We start from the raw sequence: 20858 nt of genomic DNA, 5'->3' as shown, positions 1-20858 counted from the left end.
GTGCCCCTTATGAAATGCCAACTGTAATGATAGTGCACCTAATGCAGTGCCCACAGTGGTAGTGCCCCTTTTGCAGAGCCCACAGTAGTGCTGCCCCTTATACAGTGCCAACAGTAGTAGTGCCCCTTATGGCAGTGCCCCCTATGCAATGCCCCATTAGTACTGCCCCCAATAGTAATGCCCCCAGTAGTAATATCCCCTGTAGTAGTGCCCCCAATAGTAATGCCCCCAATAGTAATGCCCCTATTAGTAGTGCCCCTTACACACAAAAAAAATTGTTACCTTAAGCCCCGCTCCTGCAACTGCTGCCATCCGTCTGGCTGTGCGCTCCTCAGAACTATGGGAGAGATGTCATGACTTAATTACGTCTCTCCCATAGTGCACACTGTGGGAGCCAGAAGCCAGAGCTCCAGAGTGAACTCCAGCCTCCAGCTGCTGCTGTGGGGAATGAGCTGGGCGCCCACTGAGATTTTGGTAGCAGCGGGCGCCCTGCTCCTTACCCACAGCGGGAGCCAGAGGCTGGAGTTCAGTTCCTCCTCATTAGGGCCCACTTTAACCCCTGGTTACAGGGGCACACAGCACTGGTTCAATGTCGCTATTCAGAACAGCAGTGAATGGGAGATATATGTCAGGGTTCCCAATAGGGAACAAACATGTCCACGGGTCCTCAATTTTAATCTTTGCTCAAATAGGTAGTGTCACATCAAAGTTGAGACAGTTAGGTGGTATGCTTTGACACAGGAATGTTACCCACTGTGTACCTTCCATTGCAACCAATGCATGTACAGTATGTGTTACTTGCATACACTATTCGCTTTGAATTGTATGCAACAAACAGGAAACAAGGAACTAAACTGACATATTGTGACTCATTGACATCAATTGTGTAAGAATTAAAGTGTCCAATAAGAAACGTGTTTCTCTTGTTATCATTATTTGTCAATGTCCTTTTGGACAAGAGGCTGATGCAAGAACTAATACATATCTAAAAGGTTATTACTCTGTAAGCAAAAGATTGCAAGAGACAAAAGACATCAAAATCATTATCACACCCAAGATGATCGACTTATATTTGTTCAGAATTGCAACATTATTATAGCTTGCAATTTTGTAAATGTAAGAGCTTTTAAATTGCTAATTTAGTAACTGGTTCTATAGTTCAATCCCTATGAAAATAGTGCCATAAAAGAGCATTACCATTATGCTTAGTTCTTTGTCTACTTTGCTTTTTCATGTATTGGGACATAAACTGTATTCTGACATGATTAATTGGCAGTGAGTACTCTATGCCTTGTGATTCAGAATATGGAAGCTTGGACCCTCTGCGTGAGAGCTGCATAAAAGACTGAAATTTCCTCAAACTGTTCTCTAAATTCCCCTGACCCCTAATAGGTTGAAAGTGGAACCTGCTGAGAGTAATAAGGCATTTTACTGTACTCACTCTTATTCTAGAGAGCTGTGAACTGACTGCAGATTAGCCCTTTTTCAAAGCTGAGTCTTCTGATGTGCATGTTTAACCCCTTGTGTTCTTGGAAATTTTGTAAAGTATTGAGTATTATACCAAAATCATTTCAAGAGCAAGTACTTGTAGTTTGTCTTTTAAAGCGTCCTATTTATACTATAAGCTTAAAACACATACTAAGTATAGTTTAATAATGAGTGTGAAGTAATAAAGTGGGTATGAAACTAATGGATGTAATATTGTAATTGTAAGTAAGAGAGACATTGTATAGGGGTGGTATAAAGATGTAGCACTGTATTTTCAAAGTACAGTATACAGATGTGTCCTCATACAGGGTGGTATGCAACAATCATTGCATTTTAGATGTGATACAAACCGCCAATGATTGCATGCATACCTGCGTTTAGCAATGCCGTATGTATGAAGAATTTAGCAAATTACAGCTCTCCCGACAAAAGCTGTCCTTTGTGGTCTGGGGACTTACGATTTTATGACCCAGGAGTACTTTTGCGCATATGTGGCCAGAGCATGCATGAGCCGCAGGGGACCCTGGGAGGGATCCTATGTGATCCCTCTTGAGGAATACTCAGAGAAGAAGCTCAGAGGCTTCTATTAGGCAATGCCATCTATAGATTTGGCAAAACTACTTATTTAGACTTAGAGAAAATGTTGCTATACTACAATGTTCAATGAGGCTCAGTCAAGCAGGGCATCTCGTGCTTATGGCGTATTGAGGCTAGGTGTATGAAGAGACATCTGTACATCAAATAATTATTTTTCAATAAAACTTTTTTTCACTTGTATTTCCATTATGACTGTGGATTCAATTAAGAATGAAAAAATTTATCAAATATACTTATGATACCAATCCTCCTTTCTACAAAGATTTTAGCTCTTTACATGGCCCTCCTCTACATCGACTTCTATTTTTAATATAGGTTTTTTTCCTCCATCCATCTCAAAAAAGTTTGCTGTACAGGCAGAGTGGTTGACAATTGATATTGAGTTTCCTAATGTTAGGAAATCACAACTGGCTACAAGTTGGCCGTAATTAGTGATAGGGCTGTGCATCTATTGGTATTCAAGTAGCTGGATCAACTAGAGAAGAAGAATGTGGTACAATTAAGACATTGTGGCTGGTTGCTGGGCATTAATGCTTCTGGCAGCTTACTACTTACTGGAACTGCTGACACATATAACACTGAAAATGGTTTCTGGCAATTCAAAAATGCAATAATAAAAGTTATCTGGCTCACAGTAACAGTAAGGGAATCGGTATGAAATACCAATGGCTGAATAACCGCGGTTCTCATACTGACGCTGGAATCCCGATGAACACATATACTGATAGGGGCATGTAAGTGCCCTAACCCTCTCCTCACCGCCCTCACACCCCCTCACACCCCCTCACCCTAACCCTCCCTTAGTGGTGTCTAACCCTCCGGGGGGGGGGGGTTCCTAACCCTAACCTCCACACGGGGGTGCCTAACCCCCCTCCATTTAGCCTAACCCTAACCCTCCTATGGGGATGCCTAACCCTAAGTCCCCCCAGGGATGCCTAAACCTAACCCTCCCCCCAGCAGCTAAGAGCTAACTATCCCCGCTTACCTTGATTCGGGATGCCGCCATCAGGATTTCTTCATCGGGCTAATGATAGGCGTCAGGATTTCTATGCCTATCATTAGTTCTGGGTCCGCCTTACCCTGTCGGCATTCCGGGCGGGGGTAATGTAATTACATGTCACAGTAAGAACCCCAGTGGAGTTACCCAATCTGTTGCAGGTGAATTATGAAAGTACATGTATCTTTCCTGTGCATCTTTCTCCATTTATTTATTAAACAAAATGCAGTAGAAAAATTAAACTCAGGTCCATAACTAGAGATGTGCAAGTGGTGCTGTTTTTTCATTTGATTATGTGTAAGAGATAGTGTTGTTGAAAGCGCAGCCAATTGTTATATTCATATTTTTTTTAATATTTGCACAATCTTCTTTATCGGCTGCAGCGTTCCCACACGTAGAAGTCAGATAGGGAGCGCTATCTTCAATAGTATATTTTATATTCTTTCATAATTATAGGGTGTTGCTGCTATATATATATATATATATATATATATATATATGCAACTCTTCATACTAGCAACAATCTGCTTTCATTTCCCTGCATGCCTGCACTTAGGCCTATGTCATATCTGAATCAGCCTCTACTGTAAGTCTAGATTTTACAACTCCTCAGCAACATGCTTTTACATGCATGTAATATAAGTACATCATTAGTTGTAAAGCAATCTGTCGTCTTTAACTAATACATGTAAAAAAAACTAATGGGCAATCACAGAAAATCCGGTTGTGGCTTTAATTAATTGATACTTTATGTGGAGCATGTGGCAAGGTTTCAGGAAAATGATGCAGCTCTGTTCCATTAATATAAAGGTTCATTATAGCAGCATTGCTCCACAACTCAGGCATCTGCTTAGAAAGGAAATGACACGTATATAAAGTAATTGTATTTCTACCAAATATACTGTAATTCCTGCAAAAAGAGTTTCCTATGACAAATGCTTTGAAGCCTGCACTAGAGATGTATTAATAGGCAAGTTCACCATTTCAAAATGCTAGGCAAATGCAAACATTATATTTATGTGGGTTTATATGAATTGTAATTGTGTCTAAACAAAAGTATGGTCTCATTTTCCATTCTGCAATCATATCCTGTACAGTGTAAAGACTTTGTGACAATGGTTCAAACAGTTAACATCTCCAGAATTCACTATTGAAATTGCTTTCAAAGAAACACTTGGCGATGTTTCAAATATCCGTTAGGATAAAAAAAAAAATCACATTCTGTAAGGGTCAATGATAATCACAGGGGATCAACTTAAAAACACCATTCACACTTATAACTGCCTTATTATGCCTTGGGCGCAGCTAAGCTCTTCTTTACTTGTACTTTGTATAAAATATTCTCATACTGACTGTAAATGGATAATGCATTTCGGATATACTGTATGATTGTTGTCTGACTTATGCCAAACTACAAACAGGACAAATCATAAATCACATTATTTCTGTGTCTCATACAGGGATTTGTAAGATTTTCAAAGATACATTATGAATTGGAAAATGTCTAATACTCTCTGTTTAGAGAAAAGTGGATTTAAATGGGTTTTAAGTTAGACATAAGACATATGCTAAATGTGCATGCGGGACTAGACTGTATGTTATCCTGGCGAGTCAAACCTACATCCAAATTAACCCCACCAATTTACAGAATGTGACAAGAGGTTCACCAACCTACTGAATTGAAAAATACACCCATGTGAAAAGCAGCCCCATCAATTTTAATTTTCAGTTTTAATGTTACAGTAAGTGCAGTGGGTAGGAGGACACAAGAAACATTTCAAATATGAACAAAAGCATTTCCTCCACTATTGTTAGCACTGTGGAAGAAGTGGGCAGGAAAGTGAAATTTGTAAACTTTTCCAGGGCAGGATATAAGAATATAGGGGCTGATTCAAGGGGCTGATTTAAGGGGCATCACTAGAACTTTGTGGGCCCATAGCAACAGTTTAAGGGACCCCCTAATGGTTCTAAAGAGACAACTCTATCTCCTCAATAGTTATTTTCATGCCCCATAGTAGTGCCCTAGTTAATTTAATGCCTCATAGTAGTGTCCTAGTTAACATCATGTTACACTGTGCCCCCAGTTAATATGTACCATTGTAGTGCCCACAGTTCACATTATGCCACATTGTAGTGCACCAATTCACATTATGACATAGTAACCCTAGTTCAAATGATATCACAGACTGCCCCAGTTCACATTATGACCCAATGCATTGCCTCAGTTTACATTATGCCATATTGTAGTGTCCCAGACCACATTATGCTGTATTGTAATTCTCTCATTTCACATTATGCCAAATTGTACTTTCCCCAGTTCACATTATGCAACAATTTTGTTTCCTTAGTTCACATTTACCACACAGTGCCCCCAGATCACCTTGGTCATTTTCTTCTTCCCCTTTTGCTCTGCAGGCAGATTCTGCTGAATGCAGTCCACTGTGAGACAGTAAGCTGGTAGAAAGGAACAGTCTACAAACTACTCACCACAATCTAGTGAATTTAACACACTTTACCAAATATATCATGGCAAGTAGTTTATATACTGCCCCTTTCTGAATTAAATACAGTGTCACCTATTCTTACAACCCCATTTGGCAACGATGTCTATTTGAGTTGGATGCATGAGAGTTGGGCTCCAGATACTGCACCCCTAAGCCTCCATGCTCTATAGCGATGGCAACCCCACAACCCCCTATAGTTATGGACCCTGACTAATGTTGAGTTGATCTAAGTCCATTTGCTGATTGTATCTTCCAGGGGTATAACTGGACCTAGGGGGGCCCATAGCAAAATTTTCATGGACCCCCTAGGTCTCCATTCCCCCCAGTCTGCATCCCCCCGCCGCACTCCCCTCTCCTTGACTTCCCTGCTCCGTAGTCAGCCTGCGCATGGCAGGCACATGTCCTCTCCCAGTCGGCTCCATCTCTCCTCACTGACTAATGCTGGGGGGGGTGCGACTATGGAGAAGGTAAGTTAAGGAAAGAGAAGAGAGGAGGGGGCAGGGGGGCACTGTAGGTGCAGGAGAAGGGCTGGGCCCCGGTTGGTCTGGGCTCTATAGCAGCCACTCCCCCTGCACCTACGGTAGTTTTTGCCACTGGTATCTTGCATGTTTCTGTTCTGTAAAACAAAACAAAAAACCCTAATCAAGGCGCTATAAAACTGTATAGAGGTGCTGGGTGCGCAGCCTTGTGGAGCAGTGTCAATGCTCCTATTCAAGTTCTTGTTAGAACTAATACACATATAATACAAAGTAGGACACAGCGCAGTAACTCAGCACCAACCAATGTATTAAAAGTAAAAAACAGTTTTTATATCATATAAAAATGTGATGATTGTATATCAATCACAATAAATGTAACAATAATATAGCAAATATATTGTATTTAATAAGTTGCTAATGAATAGAATAGTACAGCCATAGGATCATTGCATAACTATAAATGGATACATGTTACCAATAGGACTGAGTCCGTGGAAACTGGAGTCATACAGTACTGCCGTCCACTGGAGCTCTCCTATGATGCATGTCCACAGACAGTGAGTGTCCCAATGTTGTGATGAATATATAGAGAGTCAGCAGCTATGTGCAGAGCATCTGTGGGACTGGAGACCACAGGGGGATGATAATTTCTCACCGCTGGTGTACTGCGGGTTGCTGTGTATGAGCTCCAAAAGTTCAGGTAATAGCCAGTGTGTGGCTGCGTGTACCTCCAGGTAATCAGACTTGCATGGGAGCAAACACTGTGATGTGGTATACAGCAAATAACCAGTATAGGTCCAGTCCAGTCTTTGTGATTTGGTAACAACTGTGTTAATGAGCAAGGTGGTGGCTCAAACAAATGGCAAAGATCGTAGATGTTGGCAGCGGCAGCTGGTAGAATTCAGTGACCTGCAATCTCAGGTGGAAGCGACAGTGCCTGTTCTTTTAGTATCAAAAATCTTTACATGGTCAATAGAATTAGCTTCTTGGACATTATTTTCCTCCCACAGATCTTCCAAATATTTAAACCAACAGAATCATTGGAGTCCAAAACAATGGGCATAAAAACTTCCCCGGTTTTGTTGGAGTATTTACAAGTGAAATATCTTTTCCTACATAAGGATCTTATAAACCTTTTAAGTTCTACGAAAAGTTGAAACTTGTTAGGACTGTTGGTCGGCGAAAATATAAGTCCCTTTTCTAAAAGGGACAATTGAGGTTAGTTTTTTAGAGGATAAGTTGAAAATGCTTTTAGATATTGATTAGGATTTCATACTCTTCTTGTGTTCCTCCTTTTTCCTTTTATAATGAAGTCCCCCCTTCTTCATCTGAATCTAAATCTTGAGTTCTTTTTGGGGTGCCTAACACGTGATATCTGTTTGTGTGGGGTTCCCTCGTGCTCTGATTGAGGTGTTTCCCTAAAAAAACATCTGATGTAGTAGCATTGTATGTTACTGTCACTTTCTGTGTTAGTGGGTCTGTTTCCTTGCATCTAGCACCCAAATCTCTGTGTAAAAGTGAGCACATTGTGCACACCAAGTAGGCAATGGAGTCTCTGATGTGAAATTTGTGCCAGTTCACTCATGATATCTTCCAGTGCCTAAAACTGCAGTTATCTAAAGGCACAGGCTGATATGTACCAGTTGGGGGCAGACAGAGCTCAACGGAAGAGCAGTGAGTCAGAGGATCAACTGTCACACTGCACCCTGTCTGACAGTTACTCATTTCCACCAAGCACATTTTGGTTCATTCTTCAACCCGGAAATGCCGGGTATCCCAGATAGTTTTTTATACAAAAAAAATGAAGTATAAAAGCAACACTGTTGCAACATATATGAATAATATCATAATATATGAACAATTTAAAACATTGTATCCTGCTATAATATACAAAATACTGCAAAAGAGCAGTTGACATTATAATGAATAGATAATACAAAACAATCGCCATTTCAGAGATCCTGTGATGCTCAATAGGTTATAGTTCATATGCAGCCATTACCACCAATTTATGTTGCATAAACTTCAATCCATGTATAAATTCATATTGGTGCTTCTCCATGGGTAGCAGACAGATACATATTTTCAAATAAAATATTACTGTCCATGGTAATTAGGAACCCAACATACTGTAGGATGTAGGAGATAGGGGCTAGAGAAGATAGTTCACCTGTCTGAAGTCTTCCACTCCCCTCAAATGCCAAAGTTAGGGTAATGGTATCAAATTGATCATCTGTGTATCACTTCAGTTACTGGTGCCCCCCAAGGACCTTTGGAAGCTATTGTGGAATCAATCACTTGAGCAGCTGGTGCACTATCTGTCTGATAACTTTTGTTTGTTTCACAGCATCCCCACAGCTCACCCGTTATGTAACACTGGACCAGATCATCTGTGACACAGATAGGAGCAGCAAAGGCTTGTCAATTTTGCATGCATGTATGTCAACAAAATAGACTATGCTATATCTACAGTATATATAGCATATGAAAATTTGGAAGAATTTGCAATTGAATGTCACTGTTGTAAATCTTGATAACTGTCCTGCAATTGAATTTGGTTGCAGTGTTATAATGTTTCAGTATGGCTTAAACTATAATAGATGTATCTAGTAAAATACTTTGAAACCTGCGGTCTACATTCACCTCATAAACTCACAGATATGTAGAAGGACATGCACCTCTTAGTTTTGGACATATAAGGTAGAGATGTACACAGGCTCCCATGTTTTGTTTGGTATCTGGTCTTTAGGTCTACAGTAAAAAGGTAGACAATGTTTAGATAGACAATACAAGTTAGAGAGACAATAGGTTGACAGGGCCTGAAGGTCAACAGGGTTGGAAGGGCCACACACTAAATGTCGACTAGTAAGAAGGTCGACAGAGACAGAAGGTTAACAGGGCCATTAGGTCGACACACAAATGGTCAACACAAAAAATGGTCACCCCATTGTTTTTTTGTTTGTTAGGGTTAGGCACTTACCAGAGGGTTAGGGTTAGGCACTTACTCCGATGGTTGGGATTAGGCACTTACCCCAACAGTTAGGGTTAGGCACCAGGAGGGAGGGTTAGGCACTTACCCCGATGGTTAGGGTTAGGCACCAGGAGGGACTTACCAGAGGGTTAGGGTTAGGCACTAGAAAGTATGGTTAGGGTCAGTCACCTACCCCGATGGTTAGGCACCAGGAGGGAGGGTTAGGGTTAGGCACCAAGCGAAGTGTTAGGGTGAAGCTTAGGGCTAGAAAACAAAAAAAACACATGTTGACCATTTATGTGTAGACCATTTGTGTGTCGACCTAATTACCCTATCACATTCTGTCCCTGTTGACCTTCTTACTAGTTGACCTTTACTGTGTCGACCTTTAGACCTTGTCAACCTTCAGACCCTGTCGACCTATTGCCTTGCTAACTAGTATTGCCTACCTAAACATTGTCTACTGTCTCATTGTAGACCTAGTGATCCAGTTTTGGTTTTGGTTTTAAATCATCGCCGTGTTTTGGTTTTGACAAAACCACCCTCAAGTGTTTTGGTTTCAGAATTGCTTTTGATTTCGGATCTGGATTCCTTAAAAATGTATAAAAACAGCTAAAGTCATGTAACATGGACCTGTTTTGATACAAACATCAGTAACTTTAATTTTCAGTCAATTCCAGTCAACTTTGACCACCTCACAGCTCATAATATTGTTTTCACCAATATTGGCTTATGGCTGTCTGGCAAATCTAAGCGAATGAGCAGTGGAATAAACACATGAAAGTTTAAAAGGATATACTGTAGCACATTTAGAGTAGTGAAAATTAATCAGAAATGAATATTCTTGATGATAGATGAACCTACAGTAAGTTACTGATAAGGTGATAAAACACAAAAACATCTGTTTGTCAATTAACCACTTAACTAAAAAATTTATTCCAAAAACTGCTCCGAAATTGTCATTTTTTTATGATTGAATTAGGTCAAGAAAATATTTTTTAAAACTACTCCAATGCAATTTTTTTTCAAACACCATATACCATAAAAAATAAGAGTTACGGTATAACATACCTTTGCTAACTCTTTTTCTTCGAGGTCCATGGGGTTCACAGCCATTAAGTTGGGTATGAATCTTGGTCATCAAACAGTTAACACAAACGAGCTCTCTGCTTCCAGGATGCACCGGGTTCCTCCTCATATACCCCACCCCCTGCCTCAGGTAGCCAGTTCGTTACCAAGCTCAAGCAGGCGGAGACAAACAAAGGATAAGAAAGAAGAAACCCATAACTCATGAGTCCAGACTCTCAAGAAGAGAAACTATGGAAAAACCTCCCCCAGAACTACAGGTGCGACTGGGTGGGTGTCCTGTGGACCCCATGGACCTCGAAGAAAATGAGTTAACAAAGGTATGTTATACCATAACTCTTATTTTCTTCTTCGGGGTCCATGGGGTCCACATCCATTACGTTGGGGATATCCCAAAGCACAAACCCTACGGGCGGGGATGCTCCTGGCTCTCGGAAGAGAGGAGAATCTTACGCCCGAAGGAGGCATCCTGAGAGGCAAAAATGTCAAAGGCATAACAATTGACAAAGGTGTGGATGGAAGACCAAGTGGCTGCCCTGCAGAACTATTCAGCAGAGGCACCCCAGCAAGCCGCCCATGAAGGCCCCACTGACCATGTGGATGTACCTTTACTGAGTCTGGCACCACCAGACTAGTCTGTGTGTATATGAGAAATCGTCATATAAATTCATCTGACCAGCGTCCGCTTATCGGCTGGCCAGCCTTATGATTCTCATACTGTACAAAAGGGAAACCTACTTCCTCATGCTGTTGGTGCAATCCACATAATTATGTAGTGCACGGCCAACATCCCAGGAAGCCTCACCTACCAAGAGGCTTGTAGTCTGAAAACTGGGACCACAATCTCTACATTCATATAGAACCAGAATACCACTCTTGGAAGGTATTCCGCCTTAGTATGAAGTACCGCTCTTTCCCGATGACTTATAAAACGGGGAAGCGGAAAGAAAGTGCTGCTAGATCAGAGACCCTCCAGTCTGACGAAAAGAACATATTCGAGAAAACCTAACCCCCTAGGGCCACATTTTCTCAGTTCATCCCGGAGAACATACAACATTTTTAATAACTGCAGCCAGAAGTAAATTTCTTGTCCTCTAAACTACAGAACATCCTTTCACAAGGAGGAGGTCTTAAAGAACCATGCCATCCAAGATGGACAAGTCAGGTCAAGATACGGAAGGGATCCTGTATTAACAGGACCGACCTTAGCAGAATAGGCCACAGAGTGTCTATGGAGTGACTCTGCAGGTTGGCGAACCAGCAGTGCCTCGGTCAAGCAGGGGCCATCAGTATTACTGTTGCATGTTCCCATTAACCCTTAGAGGGAGGGATAGTGGGTGAAGCAAATACGCTAGTTTGAAGTTCTACTCTACTGCCAGAGCATCCTCAAACACTGTGCCCCTACCTTGGGACCCTTTGCTTGTGACTCAAGGCCATGAGGTCTACTCTGGAAGACCCATCCATCCACAAGGCTCTGAAATACCTGTGGATGAAGAGCCCACACTCTCTGGCGCGTATCCTGCTGGCTTAGGAAGTCTACTTCCAAAATAAGGACTCCTGGTATGAGCACAACTGATCTCGCTGGAAAATTACATTCTGCCTCCTGATAGATGAGGCAGTCTACTGCGGTGGTGTTGATAAATTGCACCTAGACCGGCCTGCCCCTTTAGTTTTTCCTGAGATTGAAAAGTGCTCCTGAATGCTGCCCTTAGTTGTAGGACGTTTTATGGAGAGACTGTTTTCTATTGTCCTCCATTTTCCTTGAAACGTGTGTCGACCTGTCACTGCTCCCCACCCGCGGAGGCTGGTATCATCCAGAACAGGCAACCCTTGTTGCGACAAATGTCTTTAATGGATAGTCGCTCTTCTGGCGAGAGACAGATAGTCTGTGCCTTTATATGGAACCCCGGCCGTACCCTGGCTGGGCAAATAACAGCTCCTGACAGAGAAAGACTGCACAGAAAAACAGCTTCAAATCTCTTATCAGTGGAACATTTACAGGCGAAAGCCAATGGTACTGGAAAGGGATATAAGACTTCAACCTTCCTAGTAATATGGATTTTTCTGCCTGGAGAAACTCCATACTATGTTCCCTACCACTCCTGGAATCTCAGGTGGTCTCCCATCCCAGTACTAACTGGGCTCAATGCTGCCTAGCTATCAAGATCCAACAATCTTGGGCATGTCCAGTGTGGTCTGGCTGTAGTCAGATTTGGAAGGCTTTCCCAACTTTCTGGCATTAGAACACTGGAGCCTCTCCTTATACTGGCTCCACAAGCATAGCTTTGACCCCTCTGATCAGGGAGGAGATGTACTGTTGGAAGACGGTCTTACTCTCTTGAGAGTGACTCCTGGGAGGAGACCCATGTGTCCCCCTAAACACCAGAAGATGTACCAGAATCTGAGGGCTGGACAGAGCGTGAGACCGAACGCTTTCTGATTCTTTTGGCTGTAATAGCCTAGCTGCTTGCCATAACTGCTGGAAAGCTGCTAAGGACGAAGTCACCTTTGACCCAAGTGAGCACACATGTCCCTCCAGGGCAGATGCCTAGGAAGCCCAACATGGTAGGCTGCAGCTGCTGAAGATAACTTAATATCAGGGTTGGCACAGGAGTCGCCAATCTGTCCACAACCTGCACTATGATCTGGTAGATTTGACTACTGTGGTGACTCTTTAGCACAGTGACCACCACAACCCATTTATATTAAGTCCAGTGAGGTCACCCCCATTGCCCCTCTCTGTGGCCTGGCCCACGTAAGGCCAAGCCACAGAGAGGGTGGCCTGGCCTTACGCCATCTGGTCTTTGGCTGCCTGGCCTTACGCCATCTGGTCTTTGGCTGCAAAGACCTAGCAGCCTGTAGTAATTGTTGAACGGCTACTAAAGATGATGCCTGCTTCAACCACTGCCTGCAGCACCTGGTATTCCCAGGTGGTCTCCCATCCAAGTACTAACCAGGACCAACACGGCATAGCTTCCAAAGTCAGATGAGATTGGACATGTCCAGTGTGGTATGGCTGTAGGTGAAATGTCCATTCATGATGGAAATAGAGGGCATAACCATATGGGCTGCTGATACAGGTCACACATGCCATCAACTCAGGGGCCCCAGCCATCTGTCTTACCTTTTCATTGGACATACAAGGTTTATCCAATGTCTAGTATTAATGTGACCATCATTTTACATCCAATGTACCCACGTATCTTTGTAGCGGGTTACATGAAGAGAAACAGCAGTGAGACTTATGCTGGCAAGGCAGCATAATACACCAGATTCCATAAGTCACATGTAATGCACATGATACATAATTATATATATATATATACATATACATACATACATACATACATGCATAACCACTGTTCATACACACTATACTCTCTGGCCAACTACCAAACATCAGGTAGGACCTAGAGCTCTGTATGACCTGATCACTGCAGTGGAGGCATATATACATACATGCAACAAAAAAATTTTTTTGGTCAACTACGAACAGCCGACAAGGCTAAGTAGGACATCAAGCTCTGTATAACCTAGCCATCCACAGAGAGGCACCCAGGAAGATGAACCAAATCTCCTGAGAACATTTACAAGTAACCCACAACAAGCGTCGGTTTACAGAAAACATACATGTGAAGCACTCTCTAACCCCTAACCACAGTTTAGGGGTTTCAGGAAAGTAAAATTTTGAACAGTAGCACATTCATGCCTAACTGACCAGTTTTGCAAAATCTACCTGTAGATTTGCATCAATCGGTACTGAATCCAAGCAACAAAAGTTGGTAGGATTCCAATGTTATGCACTTTCCTGGGAACAAGGCATACTCAGGGATAGCCAACTTCCCTCCCCCCAATCAGTACTCAACTCAGCTGAGTCTTCACAATTAGGAGAGAGGGGGGATGGGCAACCCAGCCCTACCAGTATATGTGAATTACAATTTAGCCCATATAGCCTACAGCTAGGGCCAATGTAATGTGCTCATCTTCACACATAGGGGGTCATTCAGACCCGGTCGTTAGCGCCGATGCGCTCGGACCGGGTTGATGGCCCCCCACAGAGCATGCGCACGACAGCGACGGCGCCGTCGTGCGCATGCGTGAGACCCGCTACGACCGACAGCGCCGGTCGTAGTACGTCTCGATCCAAAGGGGACGAGCTGTCGATGTTGATTGACAGCTCGCCCCGTTTGGAAGGCGGGCCGGAGGGGTGGCAGCCCAAACAGGGGCGTTCCCATGGGAACGCCTACCATTTGGGGGCGGCCCCACTGACATCACTAGTGATGTCAGTGGAGAGCTTCCGGCTCAGACAGAGCCGAAAGCTCTCCGGGGCTTACGACAAGGGAGACCCTACCCTAGGGTCTCGTCGTAAGCCCTGATGGTCGTGATGGTCTTGACAATATACGCAGTTTTGTTATCTTGTTGCCTAGTAACGCTTGGTGGGGGAGTCACATGGTGTGCGCCGAGTGTGGTGACATCATCTCCCGTGACTGGACTCAGCGGTAGAGGGGTGACGATGACCACGCTGTGTCAGTGGCGCTGATTGTCCACCTGGTGATTGGTGATGGGATATTTAAGGTACGTTTTTTGTATGTGATGCATTTTCTGAAGACAGTTATAAAGAACTGAAATGTTATTCTGCTTGATTCACCTCTGTATACTTCCGTATTGATCCGTGAGTGCTGCACCTCCTGGTCTGTATCTTCCCGCTTTGTGGGGGCACCCGGTAAAATTAATGGACATTGAGATAAGTGCCGGTCCTGCGCTATTTATATATATATATATATATATATAATGTATATATATATATATATATATATATATATATATAATATTTTTAAATAATTCAAACCTCACAATTATGACAACTGGTTTAAAGACATCACAATGTGTCATTCTCTATTATTAACTATAATATATTAAAGTGAGAGATTCTAAGGCAAAATCAATCAAATGTTAATACAATGAGGAGATCACTTTTTTTTACCTGTTACCACATGCAAAGCAGATGCACACAGCGTGCAAAGTCATCTAAGCAAATGGGTCATTCTGTTCCATGGTTGAACGAAATCGGTATGTAATGCAGCCGAATGTATTGTCGGCAGACTAAATACCGATGCTGGAAGCCCGAACCATCAGGATCCCGACTGGGGATGGTAAGTACCCTAACCCTCCCCTCTCCCACCCTTACCCTAACCCTCCCTTAGTGGTGCCTAAACCGCATCCTGGTTGAACATAAACTGTATTTAAAGTGTGAAAGCAGACAACATCTTTAAGAACAAAATAGTAAAACAGGCTTTTTGGTCCAAAAGTATTATTATATTACACTATGGGCCATATTCAATTTGAGGCGAAAAGTCCGTTTCGGCGAAAAAGTATCGCAGGTGATGTCATTTCGTCAGACGGAAACTTTTCGTCGTATTCAATTTCAAAGACTTTTCGCCCAGGTGGGAAGTCAATGCAATGGACCCGGCGGAAAAGTTTCGCCTATGAATAGCAGGCTGAAAATAGTGCAGAATTGGGGTTTTGTGGTGCAAAACAATTAATAACACCCCAAAAAAATACTTTCGTTTTGGGGGCGAAAAAAAACAAATTTTGGGGACAAAATTAAAAACTAGCAAAATAGATTCCAGGGGGGTCCCCAAGTATGCACCAGCTATTTTTTTTATTGCAGGTGCTTGCGGAAGGTGGATTTTTCATGATTTTTTAAACTTCACTTTAGCAACTTTTAAATATGCTACCCCCCATTTTCAAGTACCCCAAATTTGTTGGGACTAGTTATTTTCTAAAAAAAAATAAATGCTATTTTTCACCACTTATGCAAAGATGCTAATTAGAACCTATTGAGAACATTTAAGTACCCCAAATACCTTCAGCAGGCCTATTCGGGGGTACCCATAGTGATCCCCCATGTCAGTGCATCTTTTGGGGGGTGCCAGGGCTGATTTCCCCAAATCTGACAGGACTTTTCACCTGTTTCAGTTTCGCCGGGTGCTGTTTTAGCGTCCTTTGAAACTGAATAGGGCGAAAAGCGCGTGCGCGCCGAAAGTGTTTTTTCCAAAAACAAGCGATGTAGGTGGAAAGTCCAGGACTTTTCACCTCAAATTGAATACGGGCCTATATATTAAATAATATTATCTTTTCTTTAACACGACTTTACTAATGTCTAAATATAATGATTACTATAAGGATTGAACATTTGTTAAACTGCTTATATAAAGGTGCCTTTTACTTTCACAACACTTTTTGTCACAAATCCATCTAATTCTTCCCCTACCTTCCTTTCAATCTTTATTGTATTTAGTTATGCATCATTTATAATAAACTCCATTCACAATCTTGTTACTTAGGAAAACATAAAATTGGGCAAAAATGCTAAAATTGCATCATGACATTTATTATATCTATATAAATTGTAGTAAAAAATACAATATCCATGTGCTTTCAATCCTGTATATTTCACTATTGCATTAAATTTTGTATTTTTTTATATTAACTTTATAGTTACTTATTTTCTGTCTCCTATTTGCAATTACCTTCCTTTCTGCCACCCTCTACTTTCCATATGATTGACTTTGTGTGTTCTTTGAACTCCTGCTTTTCAAGATTAAACTCTATTCCATGCTTAGAGAAATGACAATATTTGCAGGGTCTTTTAACTTATGCAAATGTTTTCTCTTTTCTTCCACCTCCAATGACTGAATCAATATTGTGTGACAATGTCCATAATGCACAATGCAGCTAATTATTATACAGTGCTGAGAGTGCATGGCATGCTGTAGAGGGAAGATACAATTTTTCAGGCACAATGAATCCTTGCATTTATGTATTGCATGAAATCTAATTTTAGTGGTTGAAATGTACAGTGAAAAAAAGTGACTAGCTCCTATTCAGGGAGCTGACATTCAGATTCAGCCGTTTCAAAGAAGTGACATTACAACTCTCATTTTGTTGTGTTAAAAATAACATTTGGCCACTCTTACAGAACCTGTGAGTCACAGAATTATGTTACACATGAAAAAAAAAGATTGCAGTTTTTCCTACAATTAAATACATTTCAAAATAAATTATTGAATGCAATTGTCTCAGGTATAATTTTATTATGTACATTATTTATTATCAAGTTATACATTGTTTGTGGTGATAGCAAATCTTTCCATGATTTTAAATAGGTCAGCAATAGTCTGCAAACATATTTTAGCCTACAGCAAGTTCAAGATGACTGCATTTTTTCTACAATAACTGTCTTGTTAACATACAGTAATTTTTATGCAGCATGTGTCAATGATATAAAATTGTAATTTTAACATGTTAAAATCTGCAAGACAATAATATTATTCAAACAACTAAAATATATATAAGGACACTAAGGACAAAGGTATAGCTAGAATAGTTTGACAATAAAATTTTTATATTTAATTCAATAATGTTACACTAGTATACCACATGGGAAAGAAAAATTGGTGATTTGCATTTTTTAATTTAATAAACTGTCTTGAACTGATTCATTAATGTTACAAAGGTCACACATCAAGTCAATTTTTTTTTTATTTCATATTTTGTTCATTAGCTATGAATAAAAAGCCACCTGTCAAATGATGGATGGCTTCAAAAGTTTTTTGTGAATGAATTATTGGCCAATACTACAAATTGTTCCATGCTCTAATCATCGTTAGCTTTGCTCATCTTTACCTGTTTATTGTGGTATCATTTGAGAAATGGCTATTGATTCTTTTATGTATGTTCACATTTTATGTTGCATATTTCAAAAATCCATTTTCTCTGTTATGATATAATATCATTGTATTATCAGAGATATCAAATTTCAGATTTCAATTAATATTGAGAATGTAAATAATTGTAATATGACTGTCAAATAGAAATTGTGAAGATTTAAAAATGATGTATCCCTTGTGTAATTCATTAGCTACTGTAGTCTTCTATGAATAAGAATGAATAATTTATGTGTAGTGCTGGTTAGAAAAGAAAGAAATCACAATTTATAGTGGTCACTGGCCTGTGGCATATTTAAATGTGGCTCTACAGATGTCTGAAGTATAAAATTATATGGATATATTTAATATAATGGATGTTGAAGATTATTTCATTTGTACTTGAAGTAAATTATTACTGTACCCTAGGCCAGGCAAATTAAGCGAGATGAAGATAAATGTGGTCATATCTGGAGCATTATAATACTTATTTTAAACATGTATTGTGTATATTGAATTAGTAGAGTTCCTTGGTATACATGAAACTGGAGAGGTTGTAATGATTTTCACTTATTACAAAGAAAGGAGTAAACTGGAAAAAAGGCAAACTGGGACCTTACATTTTATACTTTTATTATAGAATCAGTGTCAATAAACTAATAAAATGTTATGGTACTTTATACAGAAATGTTTCTGAGATGATAATGAGATTGATTCACCTAATGATAATGGTGTAGTTATGTGCTTCCATCTAAAAGACTATATCGGCATATTTGACAATCTCAATGCTTTGATTGGAGTAAGTAAAATTTTTACACTTCTATCATGCTGCCCCTGCCTTCCCTGTGGACAGCTTGGGAAGATTTTGCTGTTTGGAACTCATTGACTGAATCCTACCAGGCATAGTCAAACAATGATTAGATAGATGGCAATAAGTGAGACATTCGTGTTCAAGTCGATTTTTCAGCATCTTGATTTAAAAAAATATCCCTTTTAGCATTTGTGTCATTATGGGTGCATATATTCAGCCAATTAATGTCTAAAATTAACTACTGTACAGCAGGATTGTGAAATGCCTGTCTATTGGTTGACAAATCCAATATTAAACACTTACATTGTTTGTTATTGAATGCATTCTTTATTAGGGCTACTTCTTTTGTGCTTTTGTATGTTTACTGCTTTCATAGAGATTGAGTCACATGCATCTCCTAAATTTGTAATTCCAATTGGGCCGCCTAGAGATCAGTTGAGTTCCGGTAGTGGGGGTGTGGCCAAGATTGGGCCCATAAGCCCCAGATAGGCACAGGTCTGTGTATGTAGTATACCCCCACTACCTCTCAGTTTCACTGACTTCCTTACAAGGTTGCTGAGCAATACATTGGGAGATACAGTAGTCTTCAAATGAATTCCTTCAGGCATAATCTTAATGTTAAGCAGCAAATAAGTGATAATTTTTTTAAGACCTTGGCTAACTGCATGGTTTGCTGTTTAATCAATGTGCACATATGACATCAGGTTGAGAATTGCAGCTAATAATGAATGACAGCATGCTATTAGCATTGATATGCAAGATGACTGCATAAACTAAATTAATATATGAAAAAATAGGCAGTGTCACCTCTCTACCAAATCTCTGTGTTATAACCTGGGATGATTTCACTATAACTGAGAACATAAGCATGGAATTATTCTATTATAGTGAACAGCAGCCCCAGGGTTATACAATGGCCACAAAAGATTGTGTGCCCTATGATCCTAGAGTCTACCAGCCCTAATGTTTAAAGTGGCCAAGCCTAAATTAAAAATACTGCTAAAACTGGATTGTCAGCTTTGCCATCCCAATTAGTTCCATTATAATGGAACCCTGCCAAAGAATAAAAAAGTAAACACATATACAGTACACAATTTTCAAATAAAGCTTAATTTAAAAAATTAGTACACAAAACCCTAATTTGCTTTATTTGAAAAATACATTAATATTTTTTTTTCTGTTGGGTATAACTGGGGCAAATTAAGTTTGCCATTTAAAGAGTCTTATTACACTGGTCCTTACAGTTTATTATTGAGTTAGAAAATACCATATTTTTGCATGGAGAACCAGCCAAGTTTTTAGAGAACTAAGGCTCTCATTCAGACCCACTCGCAAGCGGGCGCACGTACGTTAGGCGTACGTACGAAAATATTTAAATTCAATGGCTCGCTCGTATTTTCGTTCGCATCTAAAATTCCTCCCAAAACTCTGACGACCCCTCCTCTAACTAACGAGCGTACGAAATAGCGAGCGTACATCCCCGAAATGCCTTGAAAGGAACGCACGCACAAGTATAAACAGGAAGTGGCCTTGTCAGATGTCGATTACCTGCTCCTTTATTCTGCCTACCTCCATCAATCGTATCATGCCAATCAATGTATCAATTAGCTTAATTGTTTGTTTTTTTCAACACAATGCAAGAAACTTTACTCTTGTCCGTGTTTGTGTTTACCCGCAGAATACGTACGGATGAAACATTCGCTTTTATTGTTCAAAAAACATGTGAACCACAATTAAACAATTGTACTATTGCTGTGGATCCCCGCATATTTCCCTGGGTTCATTTCTTTATTTAAATTTGCTTACGCATGTCACTGCATCAAGCCTATCCTAACTCTCCAGAGATTTCTGGCCCTGTCGAACACATGACTCATACACTAACCAATAAAATTGCTCCTGTTAATTTCCAAAATACATTAGCCAATCAGAAAATTTTTACACACTTTATCAAAAATGATTTTTAAGAAAAACACCATTGCCATCATGAGAGCCTCCGCATTCACCAGGCGCGAGCTGCTGGTGCTTACGGAGGTCATGGATCGCCGGATCACCAGCCAGCCTCAACCCATGACCAACCGGCAGAAGCGCTCCGCGTATGCGGAGGCACGGTCCCGCCTGCGGTCCTTCGGCTCACGCCGCAACATCGGGCAGCTGGAGCGCAGGTGGTCCGACCTGCAACGGCGAACGCCCCGCTTGCTGGCATGCTTTCGCATGCA

At 40.8% G+C, this 20858-nt stretch overlaps 1 protein-coding gene and 1 pseudogene across 1 annotated transcript in view; both read right to left on the bottom strand.

The window, feature by feature from the left end:
• IL1RAPL1 (interleukin 1 receptor accessory protein like 1) overlaps positions 1-20858 on the bottom strand; it is a 1550795-nt gene that overhangs the window by 595817 nt on the left and 934120 nt on the right. The gene's annotated exons all lie outside the window — the stretch shown is intronic.
• LOC148539243 (5S ribosomal RNA) lies at positions 13028-13146 on the bottom strand (annotated as a pseudogene).

The sequence above is a fragment of the Taudactylus pleione genome, unplaced genomic scaffold, assembly GCF_031769625.1.
Source record: "Taudactylus pleione unplaced genomic scaffold, aTauple2 ptg000026l, whole genome shotgun sequence".
NCBI classification, from domain to species: domain Eukaryota; kingdom Metazoa; phylum Chordata; class Amphibia; order Anura; family Myobatrachidae; genus Taudactylus; species Taudactylus pleione.
Note: the sequence above shows the minus strand (reverse complement) of the source record. Positions and strands in the feature narration are given on the sequence as shown.